The sequence below is a fragment of the Ctenocephalides felis genome, unplaced genomic scaffold (genome assembly GCF_003426905.1).
Source record: "Ctenocephalides felis isolate EL2017-DRISC unplaced genomic scaffold, ASM342690v1 CF-g0.4_SCAFFOLD_01492, whole genome shotgun sequence".
Lineage (NCBI taxonomy): Eukaryota > Metazoa > Arthropoda > Insecta > Siphonaptera > Pulicidae > Ctenocephalides > Ctenocephalides felis.
Genome location: NW_020537646.1, coordinates 56,132,556 through 56,149,502, shown reverse-complemented (window position 1 = coordinate 56,149,502; position 16,947 = coordinate 56,132,556). Strand labels below are relative to the sequence as shown.

The window sequence follows — 16,947 nt, the reverse complement described above, 5'->3', positions numbered from 1 at the left end:
GAAAAATTTATAGTTTTTCAAAAATATAATTTGTTTAAAGTAATTTTTTTTCAACAATGTTAATGTTTAAAAAAATAATTTTTGGTACGGGGAGTTCCAGCAATTTGCCTTAAGGCACGATGCCATGCGCTCCACTAGTTTTGGTTAATAAATCGTTACCGAAAAATTGTACAAAACAGTTTGTATTTGAGCAGAAAGAGAGATCGGAACTTCTGCGTAAGCTTGAAAGGGACAGAATAAGGGATGAACTGCCGCTGTTCATCGCATATTCTGTCCATTTAAAGCATTCGCAACAAAGATAAACAGACCACCGTGCGAAGAATTTTTTTGTTTATAGATAGGCAAAGGAGACGTGTATGCGTATAGGCGACAATATAAAAATTCAAAAAATTATCATCGACAATATTTTGTCAAACGCAATTTTTGTTTTACATATTTAATTATTTTCGATAATAACAATTTAAATATAACTGCAAAATTCAAAAAAAGATTTGAAAATGATTTCTAAAATATTAAATTCTGCTTTAGGAAAACGTATAAAACAGTACGCGACTTATCAAACAGATGCGACGATTGAAAGAGTCTTTATATATTACGAGCAAATATTTGTATTATTTCATTACACTTATCCTGTCGATTGTTTAATTTTTAATAATTGTTTTAATAAAAAATTTAAATTAATATTCGTTTCCCGAATTTTTATGAAATTTGCTTGATTTATTTTCGATTGATCCACATGAAGAAACATTTGAATTCATTGATATACGGTCTCTGAAACAAATATTTATTATCTAAATTAGATAATATTATACAAATCAATTCGCTCACGTGAAATTTTTAAAATTCTATACTGTTTAAATAAAATAATAACATTTTATAATTGTTGAATATATTAGTATGGATTTTTTAAAAATATATAGCTTTTTACTTCTGAGAAATTAAACATTGTTATATGTATTAGCCTGAATCTTTTCATTGCGAGCCATCAGTCTTTAGCCCATAAATATTGATTTTAATGACTTCTCCAAATCATACTTTGACACTTGTTTTCAGAAAGACCTCCAACTATTTTATATAGACAACGCCCGACTACAAGAGCCGCATTTTGTTAATCCGTCTAAATTATTATTTCTGAACTGAATATTTATCTATTTCAACAACATTTTGAACGATATAGAAGTTAATAAAAACACTTCTACTTTTAAAATTGACACTTAAAAAAATCAGTTTATGTAACATATATTAGTTTATGTTTCAAGTAAATATTATTTTATATATTTGTTACTTATTTATGAAACACTATTTTAAAATATGCAATATTTCAAAGTTAATTAGCAAACTCGAAGGAATTTTTGAAATTTGTTGTTTTACGATTTATGAGTCGATGTACAATCGCCAGGCTCTAAAAGTACGCTTCTGCTTTGAAATCTTTAGATATATATGTATTAGTACATTTACTAATATTATGATCATAAGGTCCACTTGCTGTCTGACTGCAAGAGTCGAATTACATAATAGGAAGAGCTTAGGTATAAAAATAAGGTTAGCAAAGTATGAAATTTTTATATTTTTATGAATTTAACAATTTAGAAATTAAATTACTTTTTTTGAAGTAAACTATTTATTTCAATTAAACTAAGGCGTTTTGTTATAATACTTTTAATAATATGTTATTTTTTTTAATACTATATGCAGCCAGTTTTGTAAATTCTCCTGATCAAAAGAAACCGCCTCTTGCTATGGATATCGAAAACTTTAATTGAGAAACTAAAAACTAAAGAAACTAAAAATATGCTTCAAATTTATTGGTTTATGAAAAAGTTTATAATTATTTATTTAAAAGTTTATGAAAATTACATACAACCTAATAATGAAAGCATACTAAATATTATTCGAATGTACAATTTCTAATTTGAGAATTGCATTCATAGCAAACAAATATATAACTAAATAGTAATGCACAAAAAAGTATTAATTATAATTATATTAAAAAATTCAAAGGGTTACAAAAAAAATTTCAAGAACAAAAAGCGAGACACGTAGCTTGAAACGGATGTTTGTGACTGAATAGAAAAACTAGTGGAGTGTATGGCATCGTGCCTTAAGGCAAATTGCTGGAACTTCCTGTACCGTAACGAAATGTTCGAGGAATACTGAATGTTTTCAAATAGATTATTATTAATATTGTAACATTGTCTAATATTCATAAGAATTATATAAATTGAATTGCAAAGTTGAAATTATTTGTTTGAAGTATATTAGAACTATAGTCAGAATTAAAAGAAAAATCTGAATTATTTTCGACATACAAAAAAAAATTTTTTGAAAAAAAAAATTTAAACAAAATGTTTCTTTTCCAAAATCAATTATTTTGTTAAGACAAGCAGAATGTTCTTTGAATCATTTAAATCGGACGCTTAGTTCTCTCAAAAACTGCCATTTTTTACACATTTAGCTCCGTATCTTTGAAATGGCTGGGCCTGCCTTTGCCAAAAACTAATAAACACTTCTCCCAATCATTACTAATTGAATGTTTTTTAGATCATTCAAATCGGATACTCCGTTCTCTCAAAAACTCGATTTCTATTTTCTGCACTCTTTGCTCCCTATCTCCGTAACGGCTGGACCTGCCTTTGCAAAAAACTAATAAGCTCTTTTTCCTATCAATAGAAATCGAATGTTTTTTGAACCATTCAAATCGGTTGATCCGCGCGCCCGGAAACGTGACACACACACACAAACAACCCTTTTTTCTGAGGTATGCCAAAACGTTCAGAAACCTTCAAAACGTCGAGAAATGTAAAAATTTTCAATTTCGATTTTCGGCCCATTACAATAGCTTACCCTACGGGAAGTTAATAAGAAAAAAGTAGCCGGACTTTTTTCCGGAGCGGTCTTGAATTTTCCGGGATCGATCCGGACTTTTCCGGATTGGAACCGACCACGGTTCTTCCGGAACCGGGTCCTTTTTGGACTTTGGAACCGGTTCTTGAAAATGACGGTTCTTGACAGCTCTGGTGCTGAAGACATTGAGTGTGAATAGATTAAGGTTGAAGATTCAGAAGTGTAGTTTTGTGTGTAGACATACGGTTTATTTAGGGTATTATGTGGACAAGGATGGTATTAGACCTAGTGACACTAACGTTAATGCAGTGGTAAATTATCCAGTGCCAAAGACATTTAAACAGTTAAGATCATTTTTAGGACTAATAAGTTATTTTAGGAAGTTTATAAGAAATTTTAGTATTAGGTGTAAGCCTCTATATGATTTGTGCAAGGAAGGCGAGTCGTTTCAATTGAACGAGGAAGCGGTTGCAGCCATTGAGTCGGTGAAGCAGGAGTTGGTGAAGCGTTCTGTACTGGCTATATATTCACCGTCAGCACCAACCGAGTTGCATACGGATGGAAGCAGTCGAGGCTATGGAGCGGTTTTGCTACAGAAACAGAAGGATGGGGCATGGCACCCCACTTGTTATTATAGCAAGAGAGCATCCTCAGCGGAGTCCAAACTTCATAGCTTTGAGCTTGAAATGCTGGCGATAGTTTATGCTGTACAGAGATTCCATGTCTACCTGTATGGGATAAAGTTCAAACTCGTAACGGACTGTAACAGCTTGAAGCTGGCATTGCAGAAAAAGGAGGTAAACCCTAAATTATTAAGGTGGTTTTTAATTTTGCAGAATTATGACTATGAGTTGGAACATCGGGGTGCAGCTAGAATGCAACACGTCGATGCGCTCAGTCGATGTCATGAACTGTTGGTGGTGGAAGAGAATTCATTTGAGAGAGTGTTGGCTCTGAAACAAGACCAAGACGAGGAGATAAAAGTGATAAGGTGTGAGCTAGAGGTAAAAGAGAGTAAATTTTATGAATTGAGAGATGGCCTTGTATATCGGAAGCAAGGAGATGACCTTTTATTTTGGGTACCACAGCAACTGATTGACAATGTAATTAGAATCGAGCATGAGCAGTTAGGGCATGCTGGAGTGGAGCGTACGATTAATGGATTAAAGACTAGTTAATGGTTTAGTGGAATGACAGCCAGGGTAAGAAATTTTATTGAGAATTGTTTAAAATGTATCACATATTCACCGAAGTCTGGACGACATGAAGGCTATTTGCATAATATCCCAAAAGGGGATAAGCCATTTCTGGTGATGCATATTGATCATTATGGGCCATTGACATTAACCAAGCGGAAGAAGAAATATGTATTCCTGATGACTGATGGGTTTTCGAAGTTTGTGAAGTTGTTTCGCGAACGTTATGCCAAAACGTTCAGAAACCTTCAAAACGTCGAGAAATGTAAAAATTTTCAATTTCGATTTTCGGCCCATTACAATAGCTTACCCTACGGGAAGTTAATAAGAAAAAAGTAGCCGGACTTTTTTCCGGAGCGGTCTTGAATTTTCCGGGATCGATCCGGACTTTTCCGGATTGGAACCGACCACGGTTCTTTCGGAACCGGGTCCTTTTTGGACTTTGGAACCGGTTCTTGAAAATGACGGTTCTTGACAGCTCTGGTGCTGAAGACATTGAGTGTGAATAGATTAAGGTTGAAGATTCAGAAGTGTAGTTTTGTGTGTAGACATACGGTTTATTTAGGGTATTATGTGGACAAGGATGGTATTAGACCTAGTGACACTAACGTTAATGCAGTGGTAAATTATCCAGTGCCAAAGACATTTAAACAGTTAAGGTCATTTTTAGGACTAATAAGTTATTTTAGGAAGTTTATAAGAAATTTTAGTATTAGGTGTAAGCCTCTATATGATTTGTGCAAGGAAGGCGAGTCGTTTCAATTGAACGAGGAAGCGGTTGCAGCCATTGAGTCGGTGAAGCAGGAGTTGGTGAAGCGTTCTGTACTGGCTATATATTCACCGTCAGCACCAACCGAGTTGCATACGGATGGAAGCAGTCGAGGCTATGGAGCGGTTTTGCTACAGAAACAGAAGGATGGGGCATGGCACCCCACTTGTTATTATAGCAATAGAGCATCCTCAGCGGAGTCCAAACTTCATAGCTTTGAGCTTGAAATGCTGGCGATAGTTTATGCTGTACAGAGATTCCATGTCTACCTGTATGGGATAAAGTTCAAACTCGTAACGGACTGTAACAGCTTGAAGCTGGCATTGCAGAAAAAGGAGGTAAACCCTAAATTATTAAGGTGGTTTTTAATTTTGCAGAATTATGACTATGAGTTGGAACATCGGGGTGCAGCTAGAATGCAACACGTCGATGCGCTCAGTCGATGTCATGAACTGTTGGTGGTGGAAGAGAATTCATTTGAGAGAGTGTTGGCTCTGAAACAAGACCAAGACGAGGAGATAAAAGCGATAAGGTGTGAGCTAGAGGTAAAAGAGAGTAAATTTTATGAATTGAGAGATGGCCTTGTATATCGGAAGCAAGGAGATGACCTTTTATTTTGGGTACCACAGCAACTGATTGACAATGTAATTAGAATCGAGCATGAGCAGTTAGGGCATGCTGGAGTGGAGCGTACGATTAATGGATTAAAGACTAGTTACTGGTTTAGTGGAATGACAGCCAGGGTAAGAAATTTTATTGAGAATTGTTTAAAATGTATCACATATTCACCGAAGTCTGGACGACATGAAGGCTATTTGCATAATATCCCAAAAGGGGATAAGCCATTTCTGGTGATACATATTGATCATTATGGGCCATTGACATTAACCAAGCGGAAGAAGAAATATGTATTCCTGATGACTGATGGGTTTTCGAAGTTTGTGAAGTTGTTTGCTTGCCAAAGCACATCGAGTAAGGAAGTGATTAAACATATGGACACATATTTCAGCAACTACAGTGTACCAAATAGCATCATTGCCGATAGAGGCAGTTGTTTTACGTCAGAAGCTTTCCGGAACTTTCTTTTGAAATACGGAGTCAAGTTAATATTGATTGCTACAGGAGCACCCAGGGCAAATAGGCAGGTAGAGCGATGCAATAGAACACTTACTCCAATGTTGGCAAAGTTGACTGAAGGGATAGAGAACTGGGACATGGTTCTGACAGATGTCGAGTTTGCTATGAACAATGCTACCAACAAGACAACAGGGGATAGCCACAGTATGCTGATGTTTGGAGTAAGGCAGAGACGACGGGTTGAGGATAAGATGGTGGATTATTTGCAGCAGCATCAGAAACGGGCTAATCTTCCTGAACTTAGAGAACAAGCAGCCCGTCGGATAGAGGATATGCAGCAGGCTTCTAAGTCATACTATGACAAGAAGCGGAAGGAGGCTAATAAATACAGTGTTGGTGACAAGGTAATGATTGAGAACGTTGACATTACTATTGGCGTTAATAAGAAATTGGTGCCAAAATTCAAGGGACCATACCGTGTGGAGGCGGTTTTGGATCATGATCGGTATGTTGTGACTGATCTGGAAGGGTTTCAGTTGGCACATGTGCCATTTACGGGGGTTGTGGATCCCACACGCATGAAGCGTTGGAGTGAATAATGACAATTTGTGGAGTGAACAATGACAATTTGTGAAAATGAATAATGTTGTTAATGAGTTAATGAAAGTGAATAATGACTATGAGGACATTAAGGACAATAAGTGAATTAAATACAGTATAAGGACAGTAATAAATGAATGAAATGTTATATTGTTATAAGATATTGTTGTAATAAGGTAATAACTTGTGATAATGAATTGTTTTGTAAATTTGTATATTTCGCTAAGTAGATTTTGTTAGTCAATCGAGGGCGATTGTAGGGTCAGGTTTGGCCGAACTGTTAGCGAAATATATTGTGTGAATGTTTGAATGCATGTTTGAATATGGCGCGGACCATGACAGTCCCGTGCGGTTGGTAATGTTGATGTTGGTAAGACTTAAGCGTGTTTGTGCAGTTGGTATGAGTGACAGTACGAACAGAGTGAATGTAGGCGAGTCGGAAACAGAGAGAGTCACAGAGTGAAAGTGTAGAGACGAACTAGTGAGAATATAGAATAAAGGTTATGAAGAGTACTGCACCGTGTTATTATTTTAATTGAGAGATTCCTGACAAATAATTAATTACAGAGAATATAGACAATAATATATATATATATATATATATATATATATATATATATATATATATACAGTCTTTCGTTGACCGCCGTAACGTACAGACGTGCCGTTTTAACTTGCCGCAATGATGTCACAATCGACACCATTAGTGCCAGAATCGGAAGATAAAAGTTCCTATAATTGCTGTGAAACAAAGGCCCCAAATGTAGGCATTTGTAAAAACTGCGGAAAAATGTACCACATTAGTTGTGCTAATAGGAAAAACTTCAAATTTCTATATCGTAATCTGATACAGTGTTGTGTTAACAGTGAAGTGTACAGTGACCATATGGAAACAATTTCTAGGCTTGAAAAAACAATTGCCGACAAAAACACCATAATAGAAGACAAAATTACCATAATAAAGGATAAGGAGTACATAATTCAGCAGCTTGAGGATAAAATCAAGCTGCTGCAATGGGTAAATCCGAATCAAAAGAAGGAGCAGGTTTCTTCAGCTGCACCCAGTATTGATATCGATACTGAGAAAGCAGTCAATAAGAAATCAAAAAAAAAGAATGGAAAGAAATCGAATGTTAACAAGGAAAAAGATCCCAGCAAAATCTCAAGTGAACAAGTTAGTGTCGCAGTAGCAACGGCGCTGAAGAAATTGGAAGAGCGGAAAATTGAAACGTTCCGTGATGCCGTGGCGTCTACCGCTTTGCCTTCCAACGCCGTCACTAACAATAAGAGCGTAACAGAAGAACAAAATTGGACTTTTGTCCAAAGAAAGAAAGCGCCAAGGCGAAAGGCCACAACTATCGAAGGCACAAATGCAAATGCCGTGATAAAAGGTGTGGTGAAGCAAGCGCATCTACATGTGTTTCGACTGGCGCCAGAAACAACGGAAGAGCAATTGGAAAATTACCTGCGGGACAAAAATTTCGAAAACGTAACGTGCAAAAAAATTGCATCCAAACATCCAAACGTATATTCATCATTCAAGGTATCAGTTTTGGAATCAGAATTAGAAAAAATTAAATCGCCGGAAATATGGCCTCAAGGAGTATGCGTGGATCGTTTTTTATTCAGGCTCCAAAAGCAACCAAGCAACGACAAGTAAATATATTAAATATACTCTGTCTGAACATTCAATTCTTATCAAATAAATCAGCTGCTTTGTCAAATGTAGTCAACGTAAATAATATTGACCTACTTTGTCTGACAGAACACTGGTTAAATGACAAACAAATCAATTTATTTAATATTCGTGACTTTCGGCTGATCAGCAGTTTTTGCCGTAGTGAACACATACATGGCGGAGTTGCAATATTTTGCCGAAATCACCTTGACTGCGCCGAATTAAATGACATTGCAGTGCAATTTGCTGAGCTTGCATGCGAAGTAGCGGCGTGTTATTTAAAACAAATAAAAACAATTATTATTGTTATTTACAGGTCGCCGAATTCGACGTTAAATATGTTTTTATTAAAACTTGAAGAAATACTAACGCGCATATTTAACACATTCGAATCGAAAACTAAAGTCATCATATGCGGTGATTTCAATGTGGATTTCTTAGTAGATTCGAATGATAAAATTGCGCTAATTAACTCTGCTTCCACTTTTGGACTGGAACATAGGTTAATGAAACCAACACACATCAACGTGAACTCTAAAACTTGCATCGATAATGCATTCACAAACTTACAATCAGACCAATTCATAATTGATACTTTATCATGTTCGATCTCCGACCATGAAGCATTGATTATGAATCTCAAAACTTCTTCTACCAACGCGAACATCCGCATAATAAGAAAAATAAATGAAAAAACATGGAACACTTCAAAAAACAACTATCTCTAGTTAATTGGAATTGCCTGGACCAGACTGAAGATAGCAACAAACAATATTTTTCTGAATATTTTTAAACAAATAGCAAACAACGCGTTTCCTTACAAACGCATATTGATAAACAAAAACAAAATTTCGGCGCAGTCAGAAAATCTACGAAATCTCAAAGAACTTGTGGATTTTCTATATGATGCTTTTAAACAGTCACAGCGAATTGATCTGAAACAATACTTTGAACATTATAAAAGATTATATAACCATAAGATGGAAATGGAACGTCAACAAAGTAATGTAATGAATATAGTTAAATCAGATAATAAACAACAAACTATATGGAATATAATAAAACAAGAAACAGGTCAAAAATATTCAAATAATATCGGAATTGGTACGCCATCAGCAAACAAATTTAATCATTTTTTCAGGAATGTAGCTGTCAATCTAACCAAGGACTTGCTCGACGCAAAGACTAGACCCGAAGCTTATTTAGCCAAGGTATATGTCAGTGGGCGAAGTATGTTCCTGAGACCAACATCTCCAGAAGAAATTGTTACAGCGATTAAACAGATGAAAAACAAGACATCACTTGACGCTTTTAGACTAAACGCTAAAATGATCAAACCAGTAGCCGAGTATATAGCTTCGCCGCTCTGTGCAATCGTGAACAGTGTATTCGCTACAGGACAGTTTCCAGATAAAATGAAACTTGCGAGAATCATTCCAGTGTATAAATCCGGAGACCGCCAAGATGCATCCAATTATCGGCCAATCGCCATACTGCCTGTATTTTCTAAACTGATTGAAATGTTGTTGGCCTCAAGAATACTAAATTTCTTTGAAGCCAATAACTATTCAAACAACAGTCAATTTGGGTTTAGAAAGGGGTTGAATACGATCGACGCCATAGTAAATTTTCTAAATTTCATACAAGATTCTTTAGAGAATCATGAACATTGCGGTGCGCTGTTCTGTGACCTTAGTAAGGCATTCGATTGCGTACCACACAAAATACTTCTAAAAAAACTTGAATATTATGGACTGAGAGGTGTTCCGTTAACGCTGATGCAATCCTACTTCACGAATCGTCAACAATTCGTCGACTGGCAATATAAGCTCAGTAATGCAGAAGTAGTACCAGATATTGGAATTGTCCAAGGCAGTATTTTAGGTCCGCTACTATTCCTAATATTTGTGAATGACCTGCCCTCCAACTTGAATTGCCATTCGACTCAGTTCGCAGACGATACGGCACTGGCAGTTGCAAGCAAAGACATAAAAGTTATGAATGAAAAGAGGCAAAATGCTTATAAACAAGCTGAAGAGTGGTTCCTCGCCAATAAAATTGTTCTGAATAGAAACAAAACTGTTTCTATTAATTTTACAGCTAGTAGAAGACATGTTGAACTTCAAGGCGGTGAAGTCAAATACTTGGGACTAACAATGGATAGTTTGCTGACCTGGGCCAAACATATAGAGTTGCTATGCGCAAGGCTCTCGAAAGCCATTTATGCCATTAGAAGAATTAGATCCATAATAAACCAGGAATGTGCCAGGGAAACCTACTTTGCTATGTTCCATTCTGTACTTTCATACGGAATATTAGCTTGGGGACATAGTGCACACACTTCTAAAGTTATGGATCTACAAAAGAAGGCGGTTAGAGCAATAGAAGGAGTCTCACCTCGGGAGCCTTGCAGGCCGCTATTCATAAAACACAAAATTTTGACTGTCACAAACATTTATATTTGGCAACAAGCTATTGCGGTGCATGCGGATAAAACTAATCATTTATTGAGAAGTGATGTCCACGACCACAATACGCGAAATAAAAATGCAGTGATATGTCCAAAAATCAAACTTAAATCATCGCTAAGAACTACATTGGGAGCCAAGATCTATAATAAGCTACCTGATGGATGGAGATGCAAAACAAGATTCACCTTTAAAAATATTGTTAAAAATTATTTACTAAATAATCCCTATTATTTTATAAATGAATTTTTAGAATAATTATGTATTGTAAATGACTTAAATTGTAACTATTGAATTTTAATAAAGTTCTATTCTATTCTATTCTATTCTATATATATGTGTGTGTATTATATGTTTGCATGTGTGTGTGTATGTATATATATATATATATATATATATATATATATATGTATATTTGTATATATGTATATGTGTATATATGTATATATGCGTAGGTTTATATGAGTGTACTTATATATTTTTGCCTATATTCTTTTTCTTTTTTAATTATTTATTTAATTCTAGTCTCTATTACCTTTCCTATCTTTTATATTTTGTTTGTTGTTAAGTGTTGCTGTTTGTTAATTTTTCTCTTATTTTATAGTTAATATACCAATCCACATATATTATAATTACCTAGATATACTAATTTTCATACTGTTTTTAGATCCACTGATGATGACATTAAATTGAATGTCGAAACGTTTGGAATTAAAGATTATTTTATAAATCTTTGCCTTTTCTTTGTTTGATGTATCGCCCTCAAGATATATATATATATATATATATATATATATATATATATATATAGGATAAGGTTGCACAGCCCTGGCGCATTACATCAGGTTGCGCGTCCCTGCCATGCACCGTTATCCTCTATGGTATAAAACCACAGCGCAGCAATACTCGGCCCTTCACTTGCCTGCCGGAGCTCGCAGTGGGCACAAGGAAGAGAAGAAGATAGTACCTCGCTACATTGGTGACCCCTAACGTGAGAATAGTCGAGCATGTCAAAACCGGAGAAGCCAGAGCAAATATCTTTCCTGCCATCGCAGGTCGAAAGAGTCGGTGTCAAAGTTGCGCCATTTTGGCCTGAAAAGGCTCAGCTATGGTTTGCTCAACTTGAGGGACAATTTGCGCTTTCGAATATATCAGCTGAAACTACAAAGTTTTATGTAGCAATCGCATACTTAGAGACGCAATACGCAGCCGAGGTTGAAGACATTATTTTGAAACCACCAACAGAGAATAAGTATGAAACACTGAAATGTACTCTCATCAAGAGAGTATCGATGTCAGAAGATCGCAAGTTAGAACAGTTACTGGACAGAGAAGAAATCGGCGACAGACGACCATCGCAGTTTTTGCGTCATTTGTCAAATTCAAAGATTGACTTGTTACCTAAACAAGTTGAAGCCCTCACCCAAGCCAAGTACCGAACTTTACCATCGAGGTCGAAGGTCGTGCATCCATCTCCACGTGGCTATTGCCAGTACCACTCAAGATTTGGAGCTAAAGCACGGAAGTGTAATGAACCTTGTTCATTTAAATTTTTAAACTTAAACGACAGTCAATGAATGCGGCGCATGACTGTCAATTAATTAGTTCAACAAGCCGCCTATTAGTTGTTGACAAAGCATCTAAACAAGAATTTTTAGTCGACACGGGCGCGGATCTTTGTGTATACCCTCGCAGAAAACTGAAAGGGCAGCATCCGCGTACCGAATATACGTTATATACGGCAAATGGTGCGAAAATGGCGACCTATGGGACAGTACAATTAATTTTGAACTTCGGCCTTAAACGGAATTTTTCTTGGAAGTTTGTGATAGCCGACGTCGAAAAACCCATTATTGGAGCAGATTTCTTATCATTTTATAACTTATTGGTAGATCTGCGCAACAAACGGCTTCTAGAGGGAGATACAAAAGCACAAATGATGGGAAAAGTAACAGATGCAGTCGTCCCAACTGTTAAAACCTTGCGAAAGGAGCACCACAGCCTATTGCAAGAATTTCCGGATATTACCAGACCTCAAGGAGCACCTCACAAAGTGAAGCATTCAACAACACACCACATCAATACAACACCAGGGCCTCCGATTTATTTTAAACCAAGACGGCTCAACGCGGAACGCCTTCAAATAGCTTAAACAGAATTTGAAGAAATGGTGAAGCTCGGAATCGCTCAACGATCAAACAGCCCCTGGGCCGCGCCGCTTCACATGGTACCTAAACGAAACCTCGGATGGCGCCTGTGCGGAGATTACAGGGCACTCAACGCTCGAACTATTCCAGACAGATACCCGGTAAAGCACATTTACGATTTTACGCAGCATCTTCAAGGAATGAAAGTTTTTTCCAAAATCGACTTGGTGAAGGCTTACAACCAAATTCCGGTCAACGAGGAGGACATACCAAAAACAGCAATTACGACTCCTTTCGGACTCTTCGAATTTCCTTATATGACCTTCGGACTTCGTAATGCAGGCCAAACCTTTCAAAGGTTTATCGACGAAGTCACACAAGGTATGGATTTTTGCTATGCTTATATCGACGATTTGCTAATTGCATCAAGAAACCAGGAAGAGCATGCAAGACATCTACGAAGCATTTTCGAAAGACTGCAGCAGTATGGTATCATAATCAACTGTGAGAAATGCATATTTAGTGTCCCGGAAATTGATTTTTTGGGATACACAGTCTCTAAAGATGGTATACGACCAATTAAGGAACGAGTGGAAGCTCTTGTAAGAATCAAACCTCCTACTAACATACAAGAATTGCGCAGATTTCTAGGAATGATTAATTATTTTCGCCGATGCATTCCCCGTGCGTCTGAATTGCAAGCTCCATTTCAAAAACTGCTAGAAAAACCAAACGTTAAAAATAACACTATCATAGAATGGAACGAGCAACTTCAGCAGGCTTTTATTAATTGCAAAGAAAGCCTATCAAATGCTACTCTTTTACATCATCCAGTGGTCAACGGCAAGTACAATTTTAATAGGAGCATCGCTGCAACAACAAATAGGGAAAACATGGCAACCACTAGCTTTCTTCTCGAAGAAAATTTCTAAACGCCAATGCGAATGGCCAACATACTACCGAGAACTTCTAGCAATCTTTGAAGCTATCCGACATTTTAGGCACTTTCTTGATGGACAACATTTCGTAGTATACACAGACCATAAATCGCTAACATTTGTCTTCCAACAGAAACAGGACAAATTGCCGCCAGTTCAACTGAATCAACTAACTTTCATAGCACAATTTACAACGGAAATAAAGCACATTGAAGGAAAAGAAAACGTCGTAGCTGATGCTTTATCCCGGATCGAAGAATTACATGTCTCGTCGAATGCAGATTATAACATAATCGCAAAGGAACAACAAGATGACGCGGAACTGCAAAGCTGCCTAAAGAACAGTTCTTCGTTGGTCCTAAAGTCAGTACGTCTTCCGGGTACTACCATCAACGTATATTGCGATGTATCCACTAATATTCCAAGACCTTTCGTTCCGAAGACGTTAAGAAAACAAGTTTTTAACGCACTTCACAACCTAAGCCATCCTGGAAGAAATGCCACAGTGAAAATGGTATCCCAACGATTTGTTTGGCCGTCAGTGAACAAGGACTGTCGAGCCTGGACGAGGGAGTGCATTCCTTGTCAACGCAGCAAAATTCATCGCCACACGCGAGCACCGCTTGGTAAATTTTTGCTTCCTACCCGACGATTTTTTCACATACATTTAGATCTGATCGGACCCTTTCCAAGCGCACGAGGATTCAAGTACTGCCTGTCAGTAATATGTAGATTCACAAGGTGGCCAGAAGTCATCCCACTTCGAGATATAACAGCCGAGTCAGTGGAGCAAGCATTTATAGAGGGATGGATATCTCGCTTTGGCTGCCCCACTGAAGTAACGTGCGATCGCGGAGTCTTAATTTAAATCCCGCCTATTTGACGCCATTGGTAAGTTTACAGGGTCTAAAATAACTTACACCACAGCTTATCACCCCAGTGCAAACGGCATGGTCGAGCGTTTTCACAGATCCTTTAAATCAGCTATTATGTGCCACAACAATAAGAGCTGGCTGGATGCGTTGCCGCTAGTACTACTCGGATTGCGGTCTGTTTGGAAGCAAGACTTGCAAGCTTCTCCAGCGGAAATGGTGTATGGCGAACCTCTTCGGCTTCCAGGAGAATTTTTCGAAGACCATCAGAACACACAAGACACACACCAGGTTCTCCAAAAACTTCGACAAACGGTCAAAACGCTCAAGGCAACGCCCGCTTCGAATCACGGAAATAATTACAGCTTTGTCCACCCGGATTTATCAACGGCTCGACAAATTTTTATCCGGGAAGACACCATAAGGACAGGATTATAACCGCCGTACACATGACCATACGAAGTAGTGGGTCGTTCGGATAAAACTATGACAGTGATTAGAAACGGCAAGGAAACTAAGATATCGATCGATAGAGCAAAACCAGCCTATATATTCGAGCCAAACACACTCAGCGGGGGGGTGATATAGGATAAGGTTGCACAGCCCTGGCGCACTACGTCAGGTTGCGCGTCCCTGCCATGCACCGTTATCCTCTATGGTATAAAACCACAGCGCAGCAATACTCGGCCCTTCACTTGCCTACCGGAGCTCGCAGTGGACACAAGGAAGAGAAGAAGATAGTACCTCGCTACATATATATATATATACTAGCAAACCCGACGAACTCCGTTTCGTCACCAGATGGTTTCGTGAGAAAGATGAAGAAATTTTTTGTTTGTTTCATATTTGAAAAGAAAATCTTTGATTTTATTGCACAACAGTAATGAATTTATTTCGATTACAAAAATGAAGTGTTTTTTAGTTGAACTTCTCTAAGTAAATGTAAGTGAATTCGCAAATTATCCGTTTCATTGAAGTGCTCTTTGGTAAACCACATTATTTGTTTTTTGGTCTGACGTTAACACAAACAAAGCGGATGGTTTTCCAACTCGTGAACAGGCAACGTATAACTGCCCATGTGAAAAACAATGATTTTCTAAATAATCTATTTGAAATTTATCCCGCAAACACTAAGCGATTGGCCTTGCGACTTGTTATTGCGAACGCAAGGCGAACTGGAAATTGCAATCGTTTGAAGTCAAACGGAAGACCAGTCGGAATCATTGGTATGTCACCAAATCGCCAGCAATTTTTGATTGCTGAATGGTGAAATTCAGTGCGTGTACATCATTATTCTTTGCGGCAAGAATTGCTCGTTGACTTAATCAAGCATAATTCTGATAATTCTCACTAATGTCATTACTCGAATTTTTAATTACGGTGCGTGAAGTTCCAGCAATTTGCAGTAGGGCACGATACCATGCACCACTAATTTTCTTAGCTATAAACCTTGCGAAACGCGAGACCTTTCCAACGAATGCAAAATTGTCGAAACCGGTTCGTGCGTTCTGGAGTTATTTCGTCAGGAAGGAAAACCCGACTTATTTTTATATATATAGAAGATATATATATATATATATATATATATATATATATATATATATATATAACGGTGTTTGAAAGGATAATTTTCCTAAACGATTATTCGGAATTTGGTAAATCTTTCTGAGGTTTGTTATGGGAATTTTTTAGGATTTTTTGAATTATACAAATATAGTTAGATTGTAGCAATAAATGAAAAAAAAAATAAAAAAAAACTCTTAACATTGATTGACATAGAAAGTATTTGAGGCATTATTTGACATTAAAAACAAATGAAGACTGTCATCTGCAAAAACATTTCAATTTACTTATAGGTTAAGACAATATTAAACTAGTTGGTATTGGTATTTAGCCTTGAGGCAAGTTACATGAACTTCCCGATTTTGTAAATAATCGACTTAATCAATGAAAAATAAATCAATTTATGAGTGGATTTATTACATATAATTGAAAACGAACGAGCACGTTAACTCGGAGTATTTTCAAAAAGCAACTTTTCAAAAATCAACAATTATTATATTTAAACCAGTTTCCGTAGGATTTTAATGGTTTAGTATGTTTATTAAGACCAAGTACTATATTGTTATACCAAGTAAATCGTCTAATTTTAATTTTAACAAACGCCAAAAAAACTACTCATTTTCTCAAACTTTGATGAATTTTTAAAATTAAACTACTTGTCGTAAAGCCGTAATATTACAGTAAGTTCTATAATACCATGATATATAATGCTAAAAAAAAACATAAAAATCGACTTAAATTTTTTTCCAACAGTTAATTACAAGAAAACGGCTCGGTAGATTTTTACCTAAAACT

General features: G+C 36.8%; 1 protein-coding gene across 1 annotated transcript in view; it reads left to right on the top strand.

Annotated features, from left to right (window-relative positions):
* LOC113371423 (calbindin-32) overlaps positions 1–16,947 on the top strand; it is a 318,213-nt gene that overhangs the window by 281,409 nt on the left and 19,857 nt on the right. The window lies entirely within an intron of this gene.